Source organism: Callithrix jacchus, chromosome 8 (genome assembly GCF_049354715.1).
Source record: "Callithrix jacchus isolate 240 chromosome 8, calJac240_pri, whole genome shotgun sequence".
NCBI classification, from domain to species: Eukaryota; Metazoa; Chordata; class Mammalia; order Primates; family Cebidae; genus Callithrix; species Callithrix jacchus.
Genome location: NC_133509.1, coordinates 13,630,000 through 13,641,642, shown reverse-complemented (window position 1 = coordinate 13,641,642; position 11,643 = coordinate 13,630,000). Strand labels below are relative to the sequence as shown.

General features: G+C 50.6%; 1 long non-coding RNA gene across 1 annotated transcript; it reads left to right on the top strand.

Annotated features, from left to right (window-relative positions):
* The first annotated feature begins 354 nt into the window (after positions 1–354).
* Positions 355–8,378, top strand: LOC128928736 (uncharacterized). The gene is made up of 3 exons (XR_008474180.2): positions 355–595; positions 1,871–1,969; positions 7,873–8,378. It is a non-coding gene; the product is annotated as an uncharacterized LOC128928736 (long non-coding RNA).
* The last annotated feature ends 3,265 nt before the right edge of the window (positions 8,379–11,643 follow it).

The window sequence follows — 11,643 nt, the reverse complement described above, 5'->3', positions numbered from 1 at the left end:
CATCCAAGTGCCACATCACACATGAAGGTCCACACGTAGCTTATACTCCACACACGCTACAGCCTCTTGTCTACTGTGGGCAGATCTCACCCTCAAGGCACCTCCAGGTGCCCTCAACGCTACCGGGTGTCCACCTGTTCATGGAAGCACACTGAGGACTGAAAGCATTCACTGCTGGCTGGCGCCAGCTGTGCCAAAGATGGCTACCTATCTACCAAACACTGCGCCCTTTGCAGATGTGGCACTGTCTATCATTGGGATGAGCTGCCTGATCAAGGACTACATTTCCCAGGCTGCCTTGCATCTGGGTGTGGCCCTGTGACTGTTTCTCACCAATGGGACATGAGCAGAAGTGATGTGTGTTACTTCCTGGTTGAGGCAGGTAAGAGGTGATTGTGTCCCTCTTTTCCCATGTGTCCACCAAATGTGCTGAACGCCAAGGCCTTTAGAGGCTCTTAGAACCATAGCCTGGAAGGAGCCCAGGTCCCTGAGTCGCCACGTAGAAGAGAGCTGCCTGCCAGCCAGGAACCGTTTCACGATGGGACCGTTTCACGAGTGAAGAGCAGACTGTTAATGGATTAAGTCATTGAAATGGGTATGTGTGCCCCGGGGAGTTCCATGTTATGTTAGCTAGTGTTTCCCTAATTTATCAGCCCTTCCTCTCCAGGCCCCTCCCCTCAGACAGACCACTGAGACAGGCTGGAATACCCAGGCCTGATGTGCCCCACAGGCTGACCCTGCACCCCCAAGCCAACCCTGGGCAAAGCTACCTCCTCACTCAAGGAGGGAGGAAAACCACAGCCCCTGCAGCCACCCATGCCTGCCCAGTGCTGACCCTCTGCATGCTTGACTCTGGGCTGGGGCTGGGCTTGGGGCCATCTCTGGCCCTTCCCTGTATCCCGCTCTCACACCTGACCCTCACCTTGTTCAGCGCCTTCCACTCCTGAATCTCTCATGTCTGCGTCACCACGGCCCCTGCTCTGGGCAGGCCTCATGGTATCTCACCCAGAAGTCAGCAGTGGTGCAAACTCTTCTTAATAAAGCATGCGTTTAAACCAGAGACCTTTCTGAAAATGCGTACCTGCCACACCTCTCCCCACTCTAAAGCCTTCAGTGACTCTCCATGCCCTGTAAATACAGCACATTTTCCCTCCCAGTCTAGCCTACTCTTCCCTCACAGCCCCAGGACCTCACCACTCCCTGGCTCCTGTGAAATGTGTGAATAAAATACCGCTTTATGCAAAGGCACACCCTTACAGTGATCATAATGACCAGCTACAATTACCTTCTCCTCCTCCCGGTCTCAGACTGTTAAAGCCCTACCTGTCCTTCAAATCAGCTCCATTCCTCCCAAACGCCCCCAGCAGGAATGAGCCCCCCTCCCAGGACTCCGGTCACACGAGTCACCTACGTGGTCCAATGCCATGTGTCTGGAAAGCAGGCTCTGCAATGCAGTTGAGGCTTTTACTAAGAAGAGCCCTTGGGATTAACTCCTGTGAAGGGAAGGGAGCCAACTTTTAATGGGCAGAGGGAGAGGGGGAGCCGTGCTGCTGGGAATGTAACTACTATGTAAATGTTGTTGACACGTATATACTTTGTTTAGTGTAGAATTTAATCAAGAAATACTCCTCTCTCAGAAAACCATCTCCCATATTTGACTCACCAGAATAACACCTTATATCCACCTGCGTGTCACTTGTCACGGTCTCAGTGCTTCTGTTTATAGCTAAAAGCTGGGAGTAAACACTACAACGTCTTCCTAATGCAGTGATGCTCAGTTGCTTTCTTTTTACTTTTCCTTCACATGACAATTATGAAAGTGCATTTTTAATTCATCTGTGGATTGGTTACACTGTGAGTTTCATTTCAGAATGGTAAAGAGGAACCCATGATACTTCATACAGGAAGAAAAGTGGGAGGCCAGGCACAGTGGCTCACGCCTGCAATCTCAGCACTCTGGAAGGCCAAGGTGGGTGGATCACTGGAGCTCAGGAGGTCAAGGCTGCAGTGCACACCACTGCACTCCAGCCTGGGTGACAGAACAAGACCCTGTCTCGAAAAAAGAAGAAGAGGAGAATGAGGAGGAGGAGGAGGAGGAGGAGAGGAAAGAGAAAGAGAGGAAGGAGGAGGAGAAGAGGAAGAAGTAGGAGGAGGAAGGGGGAGAAGAAAGAGCAGGAGGAGAAGGAGGGGGACAAGAAGAAGGAAGAGAAGGAGGAAGAGGAATGGGAGGAGGAAGAGGACAGGGAGAAGGAGGAGGAGAAGGTGAAGGAAGAGTAGGAGGAGAAGAAAGAGGAGGAGAAGGAAGAGGAGAAGGAGGAGAAGGAAGAGGAGAAGGAGGAGGAGAAAGGGGAGGAGGAGGGGAAGAAGGAGGAAGAGGAGGAGGGGAAGATGGAGGAAGAGGAGGAGGGGAAGAAGAAGGAGGGGGAGAAGGAGGAGGGAGAGGAGGAGGGGAAGAAGAAGGAGGGGGAGAAGGAGGAGGGAGAGGAGGGGAAGATGGAGGAAGAGGAGGAGGGGAAGATGGAGGAAGAGGAGGAGGGGAAGAAGAAGGAGGGGGAGAAGGAGGAGGGAGAGGAGGAGGGGAAGAAGAAGGAGGGGGAGAAGGAGGAGGGAGAGGAGGGGAAGAAGGAGGAAGAGGAGGAGGGGAAGATGGAGGAAGAGGAGGAGGGGAAGAAGAAGGAGGGGGAGAAGGAGGAGGGAGAGGAGGAGGGGAAGAAGGAGGGGAAGATGGAGGAAGAGGAGGGGAAGATGGAGGAAGAGGAGGGGAAGAATGAGGAAGAGGAGGAGGGGAAGATGGAGGAAGAGGAGGAGGGGAAGAAGAAGGAGGGGGAGAAGGAGGAGGGAGAGGAGGAGGGGAAGATGGAGGAAGAGGAGGAGGGGAAGAAGAAGGAGGGGGAGAAGGAGGAGGGAGAGGAGGAGGGGAAGAAGGAGGAGGGGAAGATGGAGGAAGAGGAGGGGAAGATGGAGGAAGAGGAGGGGAAGAATGAGGAAGAGGAGGAGGGGAAGATGGAGGAAGAGGAGGAGGGGAAGAAGAAGGAGGGGGAGAAGGAGGAGGGAGAGGAGGAGGGGAAGAAGGAGGAGGAGGAGGGGAAGAAGAAGGAGGAGGGGGAGAAAAAGGAGGGAGAGGAGGGGGAGGAGGAGGAAGAGATGGAGAAGACAGAAGGAGGAGAAGAAACAAGGGGAAGAAAAAGGAAAATGGGGATTGGGAAGGGGATTTCCTTGAAGGTGAGTGGGCTCAGCTCCACAGTGGCTCCACTGGCTGGAGCCCAGCTGACCCTCTAAGGTCAGCTTCCTGGACACAGCCTGCTCTCCCTGCACTACCCTGCCTCCCTATGGGGAGGAAGGTTCTAGTGTGAATGATATGGTTCAGATAAAGAAATGGAGGTCACTAGACATGGTTGAGGCTGGAACCCAGCCTGTCTTGAGTCCGCATTGACTGACAGACCAGGCTCTGGTGTGATCCCCACCAGCCCCACCTGGGGTCTCCCTGCCTCCCCACCAAGGGCCCTCACGCACGGCAACCGTTTGTTCTGTGTTTTCTAGGCTGGGCAGGCCATGGTTTTTTTGTTGTTCTTTGTTTGTTTTTTCAGATGGAGTTTCACTCTTGTCACCAGGCTGGAATGCAGTGGAATGATCTAAGCTCACTGCAACCTCTGCCTCCCGGGTTCAAGCAATTCTCCTGCCTTAGCTTCCGAGTAGCTGGGATTACAGGAGCCTGCAATGACACCTGGCTAATTTTGTATTTTTAGTAGAGATGGGGTTTCCTCCATGTTGGTCAGGCTGGTCTTGAACTCCTGACCTCAGGTGATCTGCCCACCTTGGCCTCCCAGAGTGCTGTGATTACAGGCGTGAGCCACCACGCCCAGTCCAGACCACGTTTTAAACAGTCTGTTGCTCTGTCCCCACAAATATCCTAGAACTTGTCAGCCTGTGTGTTCCTTCCTGATCACCCCCTCTGCCCCACCCTCTCCCTTCAGTGCTGGAGGGGTGCTCTGCATCACTGGCTGTCACTGCTCTTACTGCACCACAGCATGGCTGTCCTCTGTGGCTCACCCAGTGTGGGAGCTCTGTGAGGGTGGAGACTCAGCCTCGTTCACTGCCGTGGCCCTCAACATGGTGTTACAGGAACTATTTGATGAATGAATGAGGGGGCCAGTCACAGTGTCTCACACCTGTAATCCCAGCACTTTGGGAAACCGAGGCAGGTGGATGATTTGGTCAGAAGTTTGTGACCAGCCTGGACAACGTGGTGAAACCCCATCTCTGCAAAAATTAGCCATGCATGTTGGCACATGCCTGTAATCCCAGCTACTCAGGAGGCTGAGGCAGGAGGATTGCTTGAGCCTGGGAGGCGGAGGTTGCAGTGAGCTGAGATCATGCCACTGCACTCCAGCCTGGGAGACAGAGTCAGACCCTGTCTCAAAAAAGAAAAAAAGAATGAATGAGGGGGCCGGGCATAGTGGCTCACCCCTATAATCCCAGCATGTTAGGAGGCTGAGGTGGGCAGATTACCTGAAGTCAGGAGTTCGAGACTAGCCTGGCCAAAATGATGAAATCCTGTCTCTATGAAAAATACAAAAATTCACTGGGCAGGTGGCTCATGCCTGTAATCCCAGCACCTTGGGAGGCCGAGGCGGGTGGATCACAAGGTCAAGAGATCGAGACCATCCTGGCCAACATGGTGAAACGTCGTTACTAAAAAATATATATATATACAAAAATTAGCTGGGCATGGTGGCATGCGCCTGTAGTCCTAGCTACTCGGGAGGCTGATATAGGAGAATTGCTTGTCTAAGCTACAAGCTTATCTAAGCTACAAGCATAGATAAGCAAGAATTGCTTGAACCCAGGAGGCGGAGGTTGCAGTCACGCCACTGCACCTCCAGCCTGGCGCCTGGTGACGGAGTATCTGTCTCAAAAAAAACAATTCACTGGGCATGGTGGCAGGCACCTGTAATCCCACCACTTAGGAGGCTGAGGCGGAATTGCTTGAACTGGGGAGGCAGAGGTTGCAGTGAGCCAAGATCACACCACTGCACTCCAGCCTCAGTGACAAGAGTGAAACTCCGTCTCACAAAAAAAATACGCGGGGGTTTTGTCTCATAAAGAGACTGATAGGACTGACTCCTACAACCGTCCTCCGTGCCTGAACATCATCAAGAAACGCCGCAGCTGCAGACGCCACCTTCCACGAACCTAGAGCTGTCAGCCATTGATTGTGCACATGGCCTCAGTGGAAATGGTGGTCTGGACAATTATCCAGCAGGCACTGGGCGGAAGATGGCTGCATGTTTTTAGTGGAGTGTGCTGGGTGAATGCAGCTTCAGAGACAGCCTTGGGCGTGTTTATGCAGTACTGTTATTATTGCTGATACAGAAGCTATAAAGATTATTTAGGCAAATAGGGAGGGTAAGAGAGTCCTCAGGTAAGGTTTCCGTTTAATAAAAAGCGGCCCCCAAATTCTTCTTTTCTAACAAAAAGCAGCCTGAAAAATCAAGCTACAAGCATAGATAAGCAAGGTAAAAGCTTGCCTAGGTGAATGCTGGCAGCTGTGCCAATAGAAAAGGGATACCTGGCAGCCAGGTCTATTTCACATGGAGGTTCCCCCTTCCCTTTTCTTTGTCGCCATGTATACAGTAAAAAAGCAGGCAACATGGCGCCAACCAAGTAGAGATCCCATCTGCATAATAAAAGATAAGGGTGGGACGGCCAGCTTCTTTGCACTCCCCAAACGGCATGCCTGGTCCTGGTCTGGCCAATTTCTCATGCCCTATGTAAGGCAGGGTCTCCTCAAGCTCTCTAGAAAACCCCAGGCGTTTCACAACAGAAGACCCACTTGCAAGCCCCTCTCTCTCTGCAGGAGAAACAGCTTTTCTCTTTTCTCTTTTTTTTTTTTTTTGCCTATTCAATCTCTGCTCTGGGAGGACGAGGCGGCTGACGCCCGTAATCCCAATCCTTTGGGAGGCTGAGGCAGGTGATCATCTGAGGTCAGGGATTTGAGACCAGCCTGGTCAACGTGGGGAATCCCTGTCTATTCTAAAAATACAAAAATTAGCCAGGCGTGGTGGCGCGCGCCTGTAATCCCAGCTACTCAGGAGGCTGAGGCAGGAGAATCACTTGAACCTGGGAGGTGGAAGTTGCAGTGAGCCGAGATTATTCCCTCTTGTTGCACGTGTCCATATTCTTGATTTCCTTGGTGCAAGGCAATGAACCTCAGGTATTACCCCAGACAAACGATGCCACTTCATTGCGGGCATTCAAAAGTTCTTAAAGTTCAATGGGATGGATATTTACATATCTTATGATCTCACCGAATTCAGAAATCTTAGGGTTAAAAGAAAATTTCTAGTTATATAGCAAATTTGTATCCTGTTGCTGCCGTAGCAAATCACCACCAACACAGTGGCTTAAAACAATCCAGATTCATTATTTTCCAGTTCTAGATAGCACAGCCCCAAATGATCTCGCTAGGCTAAAATCAAGATATCACAAGGCTGTGTCCCCGCTGGAAGCACTGGGTGGGAGAAATTGTTTTCTTGTCTTTTTCCAGCTTCTAGGAGCAGCCCACGTTCCTTGGCTCACAGCCCCTTCCCGCCAGCCATCAATCACTGAGCTCTGCTTCTGTTGTCACATCTCTCTCTCTCTGACTCTCCTGTCCCCCACCTTCCCTTATAAGAACCCCGTGATGACACTGGGCCCACCTAGGTAATCCAGGCTACTCTCCCCAGTTCAAGATTCTTCATCATATCTACAAAAATCCTTCTGTCATGTAACACAACATATTGAGGGGTGCTGAGGACAAGAAGGTGGACATCTTGCAGTGGCAGTAGGGGAGGAGGATTACTCTTCCCACCACACCTGGATTAAGGGCCAAAATGCGGGTTATCAGCTGGAACACAGCTGAACCAAAAGGACTGGGAAGTGTGTGTGTAAAACTTTGCTCCAAGGAGGTGTGAAAGCGCCTTTGCAAAATTATAACTAAGGAAATTCATATGACAGGGAAAGACACCAGACCTAACCAACTCCATCTTGCTTCTAACCCCTAAACTGTCCTCATCCATTCCTGGACGTGGGCCAAACTAGCCTTGGGAAAAAATTTAGTTTATGGTTTAAATAATAGCCCTTCCCAAAAGCTAAACTGCTCCTGCAAAACAAATGAAAGGGCCACCAAGTTAGAATGAGAGGGGCGACTCTTAAAGGTGACGTCACTATTGGGAACCTAAGACCAGCCTTTTGAGATGTCTTTTCTGGTTTTTGCATCTCTAACAGGTCTAGGAGGGCCTCACCTAGACCTGCCAACCAGTTCTGTGGTCCCCACCCAGGAAGTGACTCAGGGAGAACAGCTTAGACTCCCTGTGATTTCATCCCTGAGCGAACCAATCAGCACTCCCAATTCTCTGGCCCCCTCCCCACCAAATTATCCTTTAAAACCCTGATCCCCTAGGCCGGGCGCGGTGGCTCAAGCCTGTAATCCCAGCACTTTGGGAGTCCGAGGCGGGTGGATCACAAGGTCAAGAGATCGAGAGCATCCTGGTCAACATGGTGAAACCCCGTCTCTACTAAAAATTACAAAAAATTACCTGGGCACGGTGGCGCGCGCCTGTAATCCCAGCTACTCAGGAGGCTGAGGCAGGAGAATTGCCTGAACCCAGGGGGCGGAGGTTGCAGTGAGCCGAGATCGCACCATTGCACTCCAGCCTGGGTAACAAGAGCGAAACTCCGTCTCAAAAAAAAAAAAGATATTCAAAAGACCTCTCAAAGGATATTGTTAAAATTTGCCATACATAAATAGAATAATAAGATTTGCAAGCTGAATTTAAAAATCTAGAAGCTAACCCTTACTTTTTTTTGAGACAGTCTCGCTTTGTTTCCCAGGCACTCTGTCACCCAGGAGAGCAGTGGCACAATCTCGGCTCACTGCAACCTCCACCTCCCAGGTTCAAGCGATTCTCCTGCCTCAGCTGAGACTACAGGTACCTTCCACCATGCCTGGCTAATTTTTGTATTGTAGAGATGAGGGTTCACCATATTGGTCAGGCTGGTCTCAAACTCCTGGCCTCAGGTGATCTGCTGGCCTCAGTCTCCCAAAGTGTTGGGATTACAGACGTGAGCCACTGCACCCAGCCAACCCTTGCTTTTATTTCCTCCCCCTCCTCCCCCCCTCCCCCCAACTTGAGCCTAGAGGGGACGGGTGTTGCCCTGGGGTATCCACAGTAGCCTGAGGAAAGATCACAGTGAGGTCCCAAGGAACTGCATAGACCTGGGACAGAAAACATCAGGATCGATGCTGGGTGGACACAGCTTGCTCTGTTTTTCCTTGTTCGTATTGGTATTTGTCTTAGTCTGCTGTATGCTGCTACAACAGAATACTTGAGAACAGATAATTTGTAACAAATGAATTTATTTCATATGGTTCTGTGGGCTGGAAAGTCCTAGATCAAGAAACCAGCATTCAGTGAGCCCTTGACTTAGGCCTCCATGCTGCCTCATCACGTAGTGGAAGCGGAGGAGTGAAGCATGCGTGCGCACAAGAGAAAGAAAGCACATGCGAGGAGACAGCGAGAAGCTGGATGCCCTTTCTTAACAAACCCCCTCGTCGAAGAGACAGCAAGAAGCTGGATTCCCTTTCCTAACAAACCCCCTCGTCGAAGAGACAGCGAGAAGCTGGATTCCCTTTCTTAACAAACCCCCTCGTCGAAGAGACAGCGAGAAGCTGGATTCCCTTTCTTAACAAACCCCCTCGTCGAAGAGACAGCGAGAAGCTGGATGCCCTTTCTTAACAAACCCCCTCGTCGAAGAGACAGCGAGAAGCTGGATTCCCTTTCTTAACAAACCCCCTCGTCGAAGAGACAGCGAGAAGCTGGATTCCCTTTCTTAACAAACCCCCTCGTCGAAGAGACAGCAAGAAGCTGGATTCCCTTTCTTAACAAACCCCCTCATCAAATGACAACCTTAATCCACTCATGACGACAGGGTATTCATGACCTGATCAACTTTTAAAGGTCTCCCCTCTCCATATTGCGGCATTGGGGATTACATTTCCAACACTTTGGGGGACACATTCCAACCATCGCAATGTTGTTATTTAGAACCTGTTTGTCTATTTTAGAAAAAGCAAATATGTGCATTTTGTACATCTATAAAAGATGTACAATTATAGGATCAAAAAATTAAGTAGAAACACTCTAATGGTAGAACTAAGTTTAATGTTAGGGCCAGGCATGGTGGCTCATGCCTGTGATCCCAGCACTTTGGGAGGCCAAGGTGGGTGGATCACTTGAGGCCAGGGGTTCAAGACTGTCCTGGCCAACATGGTGACACCCTGTCTCTACTGAAAAACACAAAAATGAGCCGGGTGTGGTGGCACACCCCCGTAATCCCAGCTACTCAGGAGGCTGAGGCAGGAGAACCCCTTGAACCCAGGAGGCAGAGGTTGCAGTGAGCCAAGATCGCCCCATTGCACTCCAGCCTGGGTAACAAGAGCGAAACTCCGTCTCAAAAAATAATAATAAATAACAATAATAATAATAATATTAACTAAGCTTAAAGATAGAACTAAGTTGGAGAGAAACTCTACTTTCAGTACAAGCAGGTTTATATTTTTCAGACCAACCTTCCTACTGAAAGCAACTTTAAAAAGGAGACACAATATTTAAAATCATCTTGAAAGCATCAAAGATCTGAGGAGGTATGAAAAAGTTGCCTGGCCAGTGAGCCCAGCATTAGAAGCCACTTCTGCCATGGACGAGTTTCCCACCTTGAGAAGCTGAGCAGAGCCTATGAGAGTCTTGAGGACATCAAGGAACAGCAGTGGGGAAATGACCCCACACTTGGCTCTCAGAAACCCAAAGGACTGCACTTCTTTTTTTCTGAGATGGGGTCTCACTCTGTTGCCAAGGCTGGAGTGCAATGTCATGATCGTCATTCACTGCAACCTCCGCCTCCTGGGTTCAAGGGGTTCTCCTGCCTCAGCCTCCAGAGTAGCTGGAATTATAGGCCACCACACCTGCCTTATTTTTTGTATGTTTAGTAGAGACGGGGTTTCCATGTAGACCAGGATGGTCTTGAACTCCTGACCTCCTGGTCCATCTGTCTTGGCATCACCAATGGCTGGGATTACAGGCATCAGCCACAACATCTGGCCAAGGACTGCACTTTGAAGAGTAAGGGTGAGCCAGAAGCAACTGACCCTTGGAAGTAGTCTACCTTGGCTTCGAACCACGAGGGTAGGTCAGAAAGTCTTAAGCCTTGAAACTGATTAGGGTGACCTGGGATTACTGGTGCCTCCACTAGGAATCCAAGTGTCCCTGGGTTTTCCTCCAGCTAACTAAAGTCCTTACAGCTGGCATTTACCCCTCCCACCCTGCACTTCCACATTGGCTGTTGATGTGTCTGTCCCCTGCCCCCTTGTAGGCTCCTGGGAGGCAAGAGTGTGCCCACTTGATTCATCAGCATCCAGTCCTCTAGTGCTGCCACCTGGTGGACTCTCAGTAATATGAGTTAAATAGAAATACCACGATGATGAACCTAACAATGGCTAACGTGCTTCCTAAGGGCCAGGGGTTTTCACGTATTGATTCAACAACCCCTGGGACAAGGATATCGAATCAGTGTCAGCTGCGGTGGAGCGGGAGGTACCAGGCTCCAGCAAGGGCACGCTTGTACTGCTGTGTGGACGAAAGTCAGCCCCAACGGGACTGATCCTGGCCTCGCGGTGGACCCGTTTCAGGTTGAGGAAACTAGAGAGCTCCTTCAGGCCTCACTACCTAGCGACTGCACAGAGGTTTGCTGAGGGAGTGCAGGGGCCGGCTGAGGTGGGCGTCGACTGAGGTGGGCGTCGACACCATCCACCTGGGGGGTGGTCTGGGAGACGCTGCTCTCCTGGGGTCCCAGCTGGTGGACTGGGCCAGCTCCTTTGGGCTTTGACTGGTGATGCCTGTGGTGAAGGCACTGAAGTCTTTATTCCCAAATTCTGACGTTCCCAGGCACATTCATGGGGGCAGGACTGATTCTCACAGAAGATGCCAGGGCTGGGTCTCTTAGCAAAATGTAGTGATTGGATGACCGTGTGTCCCTAAGGATATTTTGTCTACCAGCTTTCCTACCTGTCTGCCCTCTGTCCTTTCCTCAAGAAACATGTCCTGGCTGGACGCAGCGGCTGGCGCCTGTAATCCCAGCACTTTGGGAGGCCGAGGCAGGTGAATCATGAGGTCAGGAGATCGAGACCATCCTGGCTAACACAGTGAAACCCCATCTCTGCTAGAACTACAAAAATTAACTGGGTGTGGTGGCGTGCACCTATAATCCCAGCTACTCAGGAGGCTGAGGCAAGAGAATCGCTTGAACCCGGGAGGCAGAGGTTGTAATGAGCTGAGATCGTGCCACTGCACTCCAGCCTGGGCAACAGAGTGAGACTCCACCTCAATAATAATAACTAAGCTTAATGTTAGGACTAAGTTGGAGAGAAACTCTACTTTCAATAGAAGAAGGTTTATATTATTCAGACCAATCTTCCTACTTAAAGCAACTTTAGAAACGAGCCACAATATTTAAAATCATCTTGAAAGGATTGAAGCCCTAAGGATATATGAAAAAATTGCCTGACCAGTGAGCCCAGCATTGGAAGCCACTTCTGCCATGGATGAG